Here is a 12914-nt window from a genome sequence, read left to right on the forward strand (position 1 = left end):
GAATAGCATATATTCACCACCTCTGTATGTATATAATCGACCTAACTGAGATCTTATCCAGATTTTTGGTACTATCAAAAGCATCATATGTGACAACCCTCAAATCCGGAGTCAAGATTGGGTGTCACCAAACAATTTTAAATAACATAAACTTGTATATTAATATGAGTATACAGATGACCCCTCATCTCTGGATCGTTACAGGTTATGGTATGAAACAAGAATCTGTAAATCTAAAATTTTTTATAACTAACTCAATTTTTTATTACCTCTCACTACGCCATAGATTGCTTTAAGTAACACCCAAACTGTGTTGCTATAGAACCGAAAAAATGTTGCTAAAGGCACAAAAAGGGCTAAGGAAACATCAGAGCTATGTTAACCCGTAACTAGTTAGTAAATGTATCTATATCATCACAACAACTATTATATTGCAACACAACATATCCTGTTACAATAGATATCAATAGCAATATATTTTGGTCGCTATAGTAACATACTAAGTGTGTTGCAATAGACCTTAGAATTTCTTTCAAAAATGTGTGCCCCATATGTGAGCCCCACATGTGAGCCCCCTAGATGGGCCCTATTCCAGTATACAATTGATATGGGACCCACATAAATAATTCTTAAAAATTCATATTAAATAATTTGTTTTTGTTGTTTTTTCCTTTTATTTTCATAAATATGATCATAAATAGTCAAATGTTTAAATTCAAAAATGAATTGAGATACTCCAAAATAATTAAATTAATAACTCAACTAAAATCAATAAATATGAACTCATGAATTATTACAATAAAATAAAACAAGTTTCGTAAAAATATATATTCTGGTATCAACAAGTTCTATTGTATCACAGAGTGTTGCTAGAGATGGAGTCGTCTCCCTGCTCCTAGGCCGCTTTTGTTATCACATCCCTTCCGTCTCTTATCTTTGCTTTTGTGATCACGCTTTGGCTAATCATGTATCATAAACTAATATGTATAACTCTCCCCTTGCCTAATCGGACACTGCGTGATAAATTCAGGTCCATCTGCCCACGCTGTCCTCATTTGACGAACCCCACGCTGTCCTCATTTGACGAACCCCGTGCCTGTAATGTGCAAAAGTATGCGTTAACAATTAGATGTTACATTAAACTTAGGCTAACACTTCCCAGGCTAGCGTAACACTACCAAAAAAATCACAAGCTTGTCGTACCATGAGTCCACATGAGTACATGACGAAAATACCAAACTCATTAAAAAACTGAAGAAGTACACTGGAAGGAAGACAAGCAACTAACATAAAACATCTTTAAAGTTACACTAAGGGTGTGTTTGGTATTGCTGTTGCAGACAGCAACAGCAGCTTTTCGCTGAAAAGCGGTTAAAAAACTGTTTGGTAAAATTTAAAAGCTGCTTTTCTGAAAAGTGCTTTTGGCTTAAAAGCTGCTGTTAGAGAAAGCAAGTCCCCCCATGCTTTTAGATAAAGCTGATTTTCAGTTGTTGCGGGAAGCAGATGCTGATTTCACCATCAAACCTTACCAAAAGCATCATTATTTTTAATTTTTTGCATCAAAACATATACGAATCAAAAAAATTACCAAACAGTCATCTGATTTTTACAACAGCACTTTTTCCAGCAGCACTTTTTCTAACAGCACAGCAATTTTTAACAGCAATCTCAAACAGAGCCTAAATTAGTTGTTACATTGAGCCTTCCTGTTTATATACAGATGCTAAAATCCAACCAAGGTCAAAGATTTACCTATAAAGTGCAGAGATGGGCAACTAATTGCGTTGGAGAATTCCTTGGCTTGTAACCCAGGGACTGCAGCTGATAAAAACGATCCCTAAAAAATCAAGAATTAAATATAGAGTTGACATTTGACAATTTACGGTATATCCTATTGTGATTTTAAATTAAAGCCACAAGTTGGTTTTAAATCCATTCAAATTCACAGAGTCCTGTTTTACAGGAGTTGTACCTGGACCTGCTATTGCTACGGCTATGACTTGGGCTCTTGCTCTTTCTTGGGATTTTACTAACATGTTTCTGCCGCTGAAAATGACAAGATTAAAACATGAAAATGGAAGACTCCAAAGGTTATATATAATTCTAAATCATTTGCAACAACGATTAATAATTTTTGATGAATATGCTGTAACATAAAGATTTTACCAATTAAAACTGTTCCAAATATCCATCTAACAAGCCAGTATCAAACAAGTTAGTTGGGGTATATACAAGAAAGCCTCATACAAATATAAAAATACAATTAATTAACCTAAAAAGAACCGAATTACAAGTGGTACTGGAGACCTGGATCTTGACTGAGATCGGCAAAAGTTCCAGAAATAACTCATTTTAATATCCAAATGTTCCTTTTAACAGAGATCCAAGAGCCTTGATGCGACTTCCACGTGAGAGTTACAATATAAAGAGAAAAAACCAGAAATATTATAGCATCACTAGCACAAACAAGCTTCATCTCAGATAACCCTAATTCCCCCTTGCTCAGTCTCCTGAACAACAATCCACATCAAGGCAGAATGTAAAAGAAATTTATGAAAATAAAATGAGAACAAAACTAAAGGCCGGGAATTTGAAACAGAAACAGACTAGAAAGAAATAAATAACATGTTAACTCGTAACTGCATACCTTGTGCCTGGGAGCATGACATTTTCAGAGCTTATATCTGTATACATATCCCCATTCGCACAGGCTGATCAAACCCTGTTTGATAGAATGAAATATTTAACAGACATGAAGCAAATCAGTTAATAGAAGCACTAGACAGGGGCTTCCTCCCTCACATATGATCATTGTCGTACACCAAGTCGAACCTGAAGCAAATAGTTAGAGCATCGGATACTACATGCTAATCACATACATGACGATTTACAATAGATGCAGAGCGTATATAAGAACTATTTGAAGAAATAAGCAAATTCCTAGTTGAGGATTCCTACCATTTTTATTGCCTCCATAAATATAACACGAATTTTTTAAGAATACTAGCATGGCCGTTTAATTTCCTTCTCCATGCTTGTTTTGGTGGGGAAACACTATCACAATCAAGCTGTAAAAAACAGAAACATAGCCAATACTATGAGTAAAGAAGGGAACCTAAACCAAAAGAGCTACTTAGCTGACCAAATTAATAGATGTACATTGATCAAAGAGGTAACATAAAATGCAATGTAATAAAATGGATTGGACTCCTTCAACTAAAGTAATGCTTCTAATTTGTGCTGGCATGAGCCTACTTTTCCTTTTTAAATTAATCTCATACATCACTAAATTTTCATCAGAACGAACTTAGGTGTTATAGAACAACCATAGTCAAGTTACATGATTCATACCATAATACCAAACTGAACAAGACCCCCATATTCAGTATCCACATGAATACCGAGTCAATTAACTATTAGAATCTCAAAATTAAACATGAATACAAGTAAATTAAAAATACACCAGCCAACAGATGCAAATACTCCGTAAAGCAGCAACATCCTTTCTAAAACCCTCGCTTGGTTCTACGCCAGTATCTCCGCTTGGCATTGTACCTGTACACCAAACATCATAAATAAACAAATTACATACAACAATTAAATTACAATAACATTTAGACTTTTCCTGGGCACCTTTTTCTTAACAGTCTCCAAACTTTCTGCAGAAGTACTGGGAGCAGGGGATAGTCTGGCGGTTTCTGTTACACATCTATCTTGTAACAGCCTATCATTCACCAATTCTTCCATGTAAGCTAGCTTATCTACTGCACCACAAACCCAATATTCAAATATATGGACCTGCCATTATTAATGATAAGAGATGATAAATTCCCTATAAAATTAAGAAATTATTTAACAGTAGTTTATAAAAGAGTCAACTGAGACTCTTCCTCGCTGCTTAGTGCTCAATGTGCTTGTCCCTTAACAATATCAGAATAAAAGGAAGGTATTGAAAAGCCAGAAGTTTATAGAACTGTATGTGTACTTGTGCAAGCTCTTGTTGAAGCTCTGCAAGTTCCTTTTTAACAAGAGATTATAAATTTAATGGAAAGCATTACTACCACAGCCATTTCCAAGAATTCAAAAACCAAAATTTTAACTGAAATAAGCACAATTGATGTGTTAAACAAACTCATACACTGACCAAATAGTTTAAAAACAAGCAGATCCTTAAGAATTAGTATATCATCGTAGATGTATGTCTAACACGTCAACACCAAATATGTTTTGTAAAACTAGTAAAGTCTTACATCCTTAATGTGATAGAGAAATAGATTGAGAGGGAGACAGAGAGATAGAGTGAGAGAGGAGGGAGGAGAAAGAGAGGCGAGAGAGAAGGGAGAGGGAGTGAGAGAGAGAAAGAGAGAGAGAGCCGAGGAGAGAGATAGAGAAAAAAATCACATAGTATACAAACACTATACACACAACATCAACAAAGCATCGTTTACACACATAAAGTTTAAATAAAAGAGGGAAAAGAGCTTATACCTCATAATCGAACACAAACATACGTTGTAATTGGTACGTAGCTTGAACCCAAATCTTTTCCGAACCCTAATCGAATCCTAATTGAAATCCTTGAAATTTGTCGCTCCAACCGTTAAAATCCTTGAATCTGTTACTCGATTTTGTTGCTTGAGACCAACCCGATCCCTTACTCAATGAACTAATTGCTTTCCCCCAATTTAAAAGATAAATGAGAGAGAGAGAAAGCCAGGGAGAGTACAGTAGACGGTAATTTACCCAAATTGATTTCCCCTTGTTTTTTATTTGATATTTTCACTTCCCGCTTGCTGAAAACTTACCGGGTCAAATTTTAATGTTCAACCCAACTATTTCAGCAGCCTGGCCATTGCCAATTTATTTATATTTTTAATTTTATAAATTTTATTAAATTACACACATCCTATTCATTAAAATTAATTGATTACTTTAATTTATTTATAAAATTTTAAAACTATTACAAGATGTTATGTTCTATACTCAATTTATTTAGTGATTTTAATTAAAAATAATTCATATACTAATTAAGTAAAATTTATTAATCTTATATTCAAACAAAATGTAATATTATTTATAAATAAATTATTTGATATAATATTACTTTCTAAGACAAATTAATGAATTATTTTTTAAAATAAAAAAATTTAAAAAAAATATTTTTTTGGTTTAAATTTAAATTTTTTTTATTCATAGTTTATAGCAACATGTTCTTTTTATAGTTATTTTTCTTAACACCTTAGTGGGCTAAGGCAACATAGATTTTTAGTTTTGGTAACATGTCTTGTGCAGGTGTTGTGATAGAGTGAAAATTTCACATCTATAATAACATCATCTATGATAACACCCTTACTCAAATGTAAGGTTAGGTCATCTATGGCGTAGTGTCTTTACCAATTTCTTCATCTTATCCATTATGACATAACCAACTTCCTGAATCTTCGATCTCACCTTTGAGCTGCCTACTGTGACCTATCTATAGTTATCCTCAGGTAATATTGAAAAAATAAGTAATAACAAAACAAGAGTGCCAAAAATGCCCAACAAGTATCATAATTGATTTGCAGTATCATTATCAAGAGAACTCCCGGAGATCATTTTTAAATGATTTTATAACCATCCTCATTTATTTAAATAATTGAGCGAATAAAACATCGGCTCTTATTAGCCTTTACTCATAGATCAAAATTCAACGAACAATTTACTGATTCATTTCCTGAATCAATTATTTGTTCGATTTTGTAATTATGAAACTTTCAAAGAAAGAATGTCGTTAATGGCGATCAACAATAAATTAGACGGGATACTAGAACCAATATATGTACTATACTCTGCTGATTAGTCGGAATACAGTAATGATCTATGCCCATCCGCATAGACCCACCATTATATCGGGTACCCATACTATTTTGGCCTAATAAATCATAGGGTCCAGTCCATCCCTGGGCCTTTTTGTAACCATCTAGTATGTAGAGTATTTTGATTATAAACCATTTAGGTTAAAACATCATGATTGAGGGTTCGAAAATAACCCGGAATAATAGGTATTTGCTCAAGAGATCAATCAATGATAATGAATGTTAGATATATTTGATAATGTCATGGCTAATATGTTTTATGTTTAGATTTCAGATCTTATTTGAACAGAACAAATCAGTACTTAACTGATCAGTACTTATACTGGAAGTCAGAACTTAAGGGATATCAGTACTTATGTTATCAGGAGATAGATATCAGAACTTAAGTGCTGAAGGACGATCAGATAAGGACAGTAGCTGATTAAAGTTAAGAAGATCAAGATAAACATAAGAAGAGATATGCATGAAGAAGGAATTCCGTGAAGAATGGAATACTTGGAATAGAAGATATCTGATTGATATATTTTAGGAAGCAGAATTATATTCCATATCAATTAGCGATTATCTTGTAACTGTGTAGTATATAAACACAGACATAGGGTTTACACTATAAGTGTTATCATTATCGAGAATATTATTTATTATAACCCTAGCAGCTCTCGTGATATTTTGTTCATCACTGAGAGATAACAGTTCCAGATTGTAACAGAGTTTATTGTTTAAATAAAGTTTGTTTTCTGTTACATAAGTTCTTGAAGTTTGATTTGATTGTAATAAACACTGTATTCACCCCCTCTACAGTGAAAGTGTGACCTAACAAGTGGTATCAGAGCTATCTGTTAACACACATACAGTTAAAGATCCAAACACAATCATGTCTGACACAGAAACTCCAACTAAGCCTACCAAAACTGAGGAATCATCAAAGACATCAACTCAGAGTCGATATGAGACTATCAGAGTTCCCATATTGAGACCATCTGAATATCCCATATGGAAGGTAAGGATGACCATGTTTCTGGAAGCAACAGATCCAGAATACCTTGATAGAATCAAGGAAGGGCCTCACAAACCTACCAAGCTCGCTGTTGTAGTTGCAGGTGAAGCAGCAATGACCGTACCAAAGGAAAATAATGATTACACTGCTGAAGATATAGCATCTATTGCTAAGGATGCCAAGGTACGTCACTTATTGCATAGTGCCATTGATAATGTAATGTCAAACAGGGTAATCAACTGCAAGACTGCTAAGGAGATATGGGATGCACTGGAGACAAGGTGTCAAGGAACTGAAACAGTTAAGAAGAACAGGAAGACAATACTCACTCAAGAGTATGAACACTTTGACTCTAGGACTAATGAGTCATTGACTGATGTATATGATAGATTTGTCAAACTCTTGAATGACTTGTCATTAGTAAATAAGGAGTATGATCTTGAAGATACAAACCTCAAATTCCCGTTAGCTCTTCCTGAATGTTGGGATTTGAAGGCAACAACAATAAGAGACAACTACAATCTTGATGAAACAACTCTTGATGAAATCTATGGAATGCTCAAGACTCATGAACTTGAGATGGAACAAAGAAGCAAGAGGAAAGGAGGAAAGTCAAGGACAGTTGCTCTCAAGGTTGAAGAGGAATCCCCCAAACCACCTTCCTCAAAGAAAGATAAGGGTAAAGCTCTTATCATAAAATCTGATACTGAGTCATCAAGTTCTGAGAGTGATGATGACTCAGATTCTGAAAGCTTGCCTGAAACTGATGTTGATGAGGAGATGATGAAGCTGTGTGCTCTTATGGTGAAAGGAATCACAAAGATTGCATACAGGAAGTTCAGGAAGGGAAAGAAGTTTTCCAGGAAAGGCATAAGTTCTGATAAGAAGAATTTCAGAAGATCTGAAGGAAGAGGAGGAAAGTCTGACAGAGGAGATTACGCTAATGTTAAATGTTATAATTGTGGTGAGAAAGGCCACATATCTCCTGATTGCAAAAAGACCAAGAATGACAAAGGCAAAGCTCTTGTCACAAAGCAGAAAAGCTGGACAGACACCTCAGACTCTGAAAGTGAGGAGAACTATGCATTGATGGCAAATGCTGATAAATCAAGTTCTGAGAGCAGTTCTGAAGCTGCTGAAACAAAGGTACCTCAGACTACTTATGCTTTTCATACTGATGATATTAATGAGTTGAGAAGATATCTTAAAACCATGTTTGTTAGTTATAGAGATCAAACTTTAACATGTGAAAGATTAACTTCTGAAAATCTTGCTTTTAGGAAAAGAAATGATTTCTTAGAAAAAGAGTTAGTCATGTTTCATCAAACTCAGCAGGATAGAGATGATGCTTTTTATGTTAGGGATGAAGTGCTAAAAATGAATGAATCTCTAAAAACTGAGTTAGAAAAGGAGAGAGAGATTATCAGAACTTGGACTAACTCTGGCAAAACAACTCAAAATTTGCTAAGCAGTGGAAACTGGAAAGAGGGCTTAGGCTATGGAGAAAATAAAAAAGGAACTGTAGAAATTAAGCCTGTTGATAAGCAAAAGCCGAAGTTAAAACCTGTTAAGTTTGTAACTGAAAAATCCGAAAATGAGAAATCCGAAGTTAAAAAGGAATTAGCTTCTGACAAACTAAAACAGGAAAAGACAGCTGAAGTTAACATAGGCTTAATGACAAAGAAGCAGCTTAAGCATAAGCTGAAAGATGTTAAGAATGCAAACAAGGTAAAATCACCTAGGAAAAACAGGAATGGAAAGGAAGGTGTGAATAAAAGCAATAACTATAAATCTGTTCCTGATGCTCCTAGGAAAGCATGTCATAACTGTGGAAGTTCTAACCATCTGGCTTCTTTTTGCAGGAAGAATAAGAATATTAACTCCTTATCTACAAAGTCAGGAGTTAAGAGTCAGTCTGTTAGATACAAACCACAAAATCCTTGTTTTCATTGTGGTAGTTTATGGCATTCCATTTATACTTGTAAGGAATATCATAGTTTGTACTATGATTATTATCAAATAAAACCTTCTTTAAAGAAAGTTTCTGTTGTTCCTTCTAGTATAAGTTCTGATAAGAAAACTGTTAACATAAAATCTGATGTTAAATCCGCTGCAAATGTTAACAAACCTAAAAAGGCCAAAGGATCCAAGCAAGTCTGGGTCCTTAAAACTAATAATTAGTGGTCTTTTTGATTGCAGGGCAACAGGAAAAATATTTTAGTTCTGGACAGTGGATGTTCAGGACATATGACTGGAAATAAGGCCCTGCTATCAGACTTTGTGGAGAAAGCTGGCCCAAGTGTTTCTTATGGAGATGGCAACATTGGAAAAACTTTGGGATATGGCAATATCAATCTTGGGAATGTCATTATTAAAGATGTAGCTCTGGTCTCAGGACTTAAACACAACTTACTGAGTATAAGTCAAATCTGTGACAGAGGTTATCATGTTGATTTCTTTGCAGAACATTGTGAAATAGTTAGTAAATCTAAAGGAAAAATTGTTCTGAAGGGATTCAGGCGTGGTAACATTTATGAAGCTAAGCTTTCAACAAGTTCTGATGGTTCTGCAATCTGTTTAGTGAGTAGAGCCTCAACTGAAGAAAGCTGGAATTGGCACAAGAAACTCTCTCATTTAAACTTCAACAAGATAAATGAACTGATCAAGAAAGATCTTGTGAGAGGACTGCCAAAATCAGTATTTGTTCCTGATGGTCTTTGTGACTCATGTCAGAAGGCTAAACAAAGAAAATCTTCGTTCAAGAGCAAAACTGAATCATCAATTCTTGAGCCTTATTATCTACTTCATGTTGATCTATTTGGTCCAGTGAATGTCATGTCTATTGCAAAGAAGAAATATGCGTTGGTCATAGTAGATGAGTTCACCAGATACACATGGGTGTATTTCTTGCACACAAAAAGTGAAACTGCATCTATCCTGATTGATCATGTCAAACATCTGGATAAATTGATCAAAGATTCTGTGAAAATTTTGAGGAGTGATAATGGCACTGAATTCAAGAATTTGATAATGGAAGAGTTCTGCAAAAATCATGGAATAAAGCAGGAATTTTCTGCTCCTGGAACTCCACAGCAAAATGGAGTTGTTGAAAGGAAGAATAGAACTCTAATTGAAGCTGCACGAACAATGCTTGAAGAAGCAAAGCTTCCAACCTATTTCTGGGCTGAAGCTGTGCAGACTGCTTGTTTTACTCAAAATGCAACACTCATTAACAAGCATGGAAAAACACCATATGAGATGGTGAAGAACAAAAAGCCAAATCTCAAATACTTTCATGTATTTGGATGTAAGTGTTTTGTTCTCAAGACTCATCCTGAACAGCTATCCAAGTTTGATCTAAAAGCTGATGAGGGAATCTTTGTAGGATATCCACTTTCTACAAAAGCCTTCAGAGTCTATAATTTGAGAACAAAAGTGGTCATGGAATCTATCAATGTCTCTTTTGATGACAAGAAGATCACTGGACTTGAAGATTGCATTGATCATGATAAGCTGAGATTTGAAAATGAAGATTCATATTCTGATACCTCAAGTCCTGACAGTCTAAGTCCTGATACTGTAAATTCTGATGGATTAAACTCTGATGTTATTGAAACTGTGGTGACTACGTCAAAGGAAGATGCACCAATGCAGGGGGAGCATACTCAAGATATTATCACATCTCAAGAAGCATCAGAACATACATCTGGCTCTTCAAATTCTGATTCGTCAAGTTCTGATAAGCCAAGTACTGACAGTGCTGAAAATCTAAATACTGAAGGATCCAACTCAGAGAGCATAGTTTCAGGGGGAGCATCAGAAAATGAAACCGAAGACAGCATGAATCATGGGGGAGCATCCAGTTCTAGAGAAAATCTTCCATCTGCAAGGAAGTGGACAAAATCACATACACCTGATTTAATAATTGGAAATCCTGAGGCAGGTGTCAGAACTAGAACAGAAAGAGTTGAATGAATTTGAAAGAAACAAAGTCTGGACCTTAGTGCCAAGACCCAAGAATAGATCGGTTGTTGGTACAAAGTGGGTATTCAGAAACAAAACTGACAGTGATGGCATAATTGTAAGGAACAAGGCAAGGCTGGTTGCAAAAGGATATTCTCAACAGGAGGGAATTGACTATGATGAAACATTTGCTCCAGTTGCTAGGTTAGAAGCCATAAGGATATTCATGGCTTATGCTGCTCACAAAAAGTTTACTGTCTTTCAAATGGATGTGAAAAGTGCTTTTCTCAATGGAGAATTGGAAGAGGAAGTATATGTTGAACAACCTCCAGGCTTTGTAGATTCCAAACATCCAGATTATGTCTACAGGCTTGATAAAGCACTTTATGGACTTAAGCAAGCTCCTAGAGCATGGTATGAGACTTTAGCTCAGTTTCTTCTGGAAAGTGGATTCAACAGAGGAACTATTGACAAAACATTGTTCTATCTCAACCATGGCAAGGACTTACTTTTGATCCAGATTTATGTTGATGATATTATTTTTGGGTCTCCAAATGATAAACTTTGCAAAAAGTTTGCCAACCTAATGCAGTCAAGATATCAGATGAGTATGATGGGAGAACTTAGTTATTTTCTGGGCCTTCAAGTCAAGCAGAGTGAAGAAGGAACTTTTATTTGTCAATCTAAGTACACCAGAAACTTGCTGAAAAAATTTGGAATGCAAGACTGTTCAAGTGCATCCACTCCCATGGCCACTGCAACAAAACTGGATAAGGATACTGGTAATTCAGTAGATATTACTGATTACAGAGGTATGATTGGCTCACTTCTCTATCTAACTGCTAGTAGACCAGATATCATGTTTGCTACCTGTCTTTGTGCAAGATTTCAAGCAGATCCAAGAGAACCTCACTTAACAGCTGTAAAAAGAATCTTTAAGTATCTTAAAGGAACAGCTGATCTAGGATTATGGTATCCTAGAGAATCAGATTTTAAATTAATAGGTTACTCAGATGCAGATTTTGCAGGTTGCAAAATTGACAGGAAAAGCACAAGTGGTAGCTGCCAATTTCTTGGAGGCAGGTTGGTTTCTTGGTATAGCAAGAAACAAAAGTCAATTTCCACATCAACTGCAGAAGCAGAGTATATTGCTGCAGGAAGCTGCTGTGCACAGATTCTCTGGATGAAGAATCAGTTACTAGATTATGGGTTAACGTATTTCAAAATCCCTATTTACTGTGATAATCAAAGTGCTATTGCTATGACAGGTAATCCAGTTCAACACTCTATGACAAAGCACATCAGCATCAGGTACCATTTCATCAGGGAACATGTGGATGAAGGTACAGTGGAATTGCATTTTGTTCCCACAGATCAACAAGTAGCAGATATCTTCACAAAACCACTGTGTGAAGCTACCTTTTCAAAATTGGTAAATGAACTTGGAATGATTTCAGGTTCTTTCTCTAAATCTGCTTAAACTTGTTCTATGTTATCAGACTTTATGATCAGTATTTACAGAATTAATCTCTTTGTATATTCTGTGCATTAATTGATAAATGTCTTTAAGTACTGACTGTTGTCTGATATATGTTTCTAAACTCTGATAAGTGATATGTCTGTTTCAGTAACTATTCAATCCTATGAGGATAACTGTGCTAGATACTGACCTACTAGTCTTCAATAAACAAATGATCCCATGAAAGAAGTAATTATTTCTGTGGAAATCTTATGACACAAGCAAATTCTGATAACTGAGCTTAGTTAAGTTTACTTTGTATATCTTATTACTAAGTCACAAATTAGAATAATGCTACTCATCTGTTTAAGTTCTGATTCTAGTAAAACTGCTGAATGTACTAAGTGCTGATAAACCTCACTTATCAAAAGAAGAAGAACAATAATCAAAGAATAATATCAGGTACTCCTTTGAGATCTAGAGTAAAAATGTGAAAGGGACGACCCAAGTGCATTGCTGGTATTAAGTAAATATGCATTAGAAAAGCAAAATATTTTCTTGGTGACTTTTCACACTCTATGATTACTGGAGAAATACTCTGATAATAGCATAAATTCTGATAAACAGTCGTGACTCA

The 12914-nt window shown here is 35.0% G+C and overlaps 1 long non-coding RNA gene across 14 annotated transcripts; it reads right to left on the reverse strand.

Moving 5' to 3' along the window:
* Positions 1–732: 732 nt before the first annotated feature.
* On the reverse strand, positions 733–4748 carry LOC141683514 (uncharacterized). Of its 14 annotated transcripts, none has more exons than XR_012560337.1 (8): positions 4489–4748; positions 3634–3798; positions 2648–3555; positions 2308–2510; positions 2167–2192; positions 1973–2046; positions 1753–1837; positions 733–1096 (listed from the first exon to the last, which is right to left on the reverse strand). It is a non-coding gene; the product is annotated as an uncharacterized LOC141683514 (long non-coding RNA). The 14 variants fall into 14 exon arrangements; XR_012560333.1 differs by having other exon boundaries at positions 1973–2510; positions 2648–2832; positions 2959–3068; positions 3464–3555; positions 4489–4747; XR_012560332.1 differs by having other exon boundaries at positions 1973–2510; positions 2648–2722; positions 2803–2832; positions 2959–3555; positions 4489–4747.
* Between the last annotated feature and the right edge of the window lie 8166 nt (positions 4749–12914).

Source organism: Apium graveolens, chromosome 9 (assembly GCF_009905375.1).
Source record: "Apium graveolens cultivar Ventura chromosome 9, ASM990537v1, whole genome shotgun sequence".
Taxonomy (NCBI): Eukaryota; Viridiplantae; Streptophyta; class Magnoliopsida; order Apiales; family Apiaceae; genus Apium; species Apium graveolens.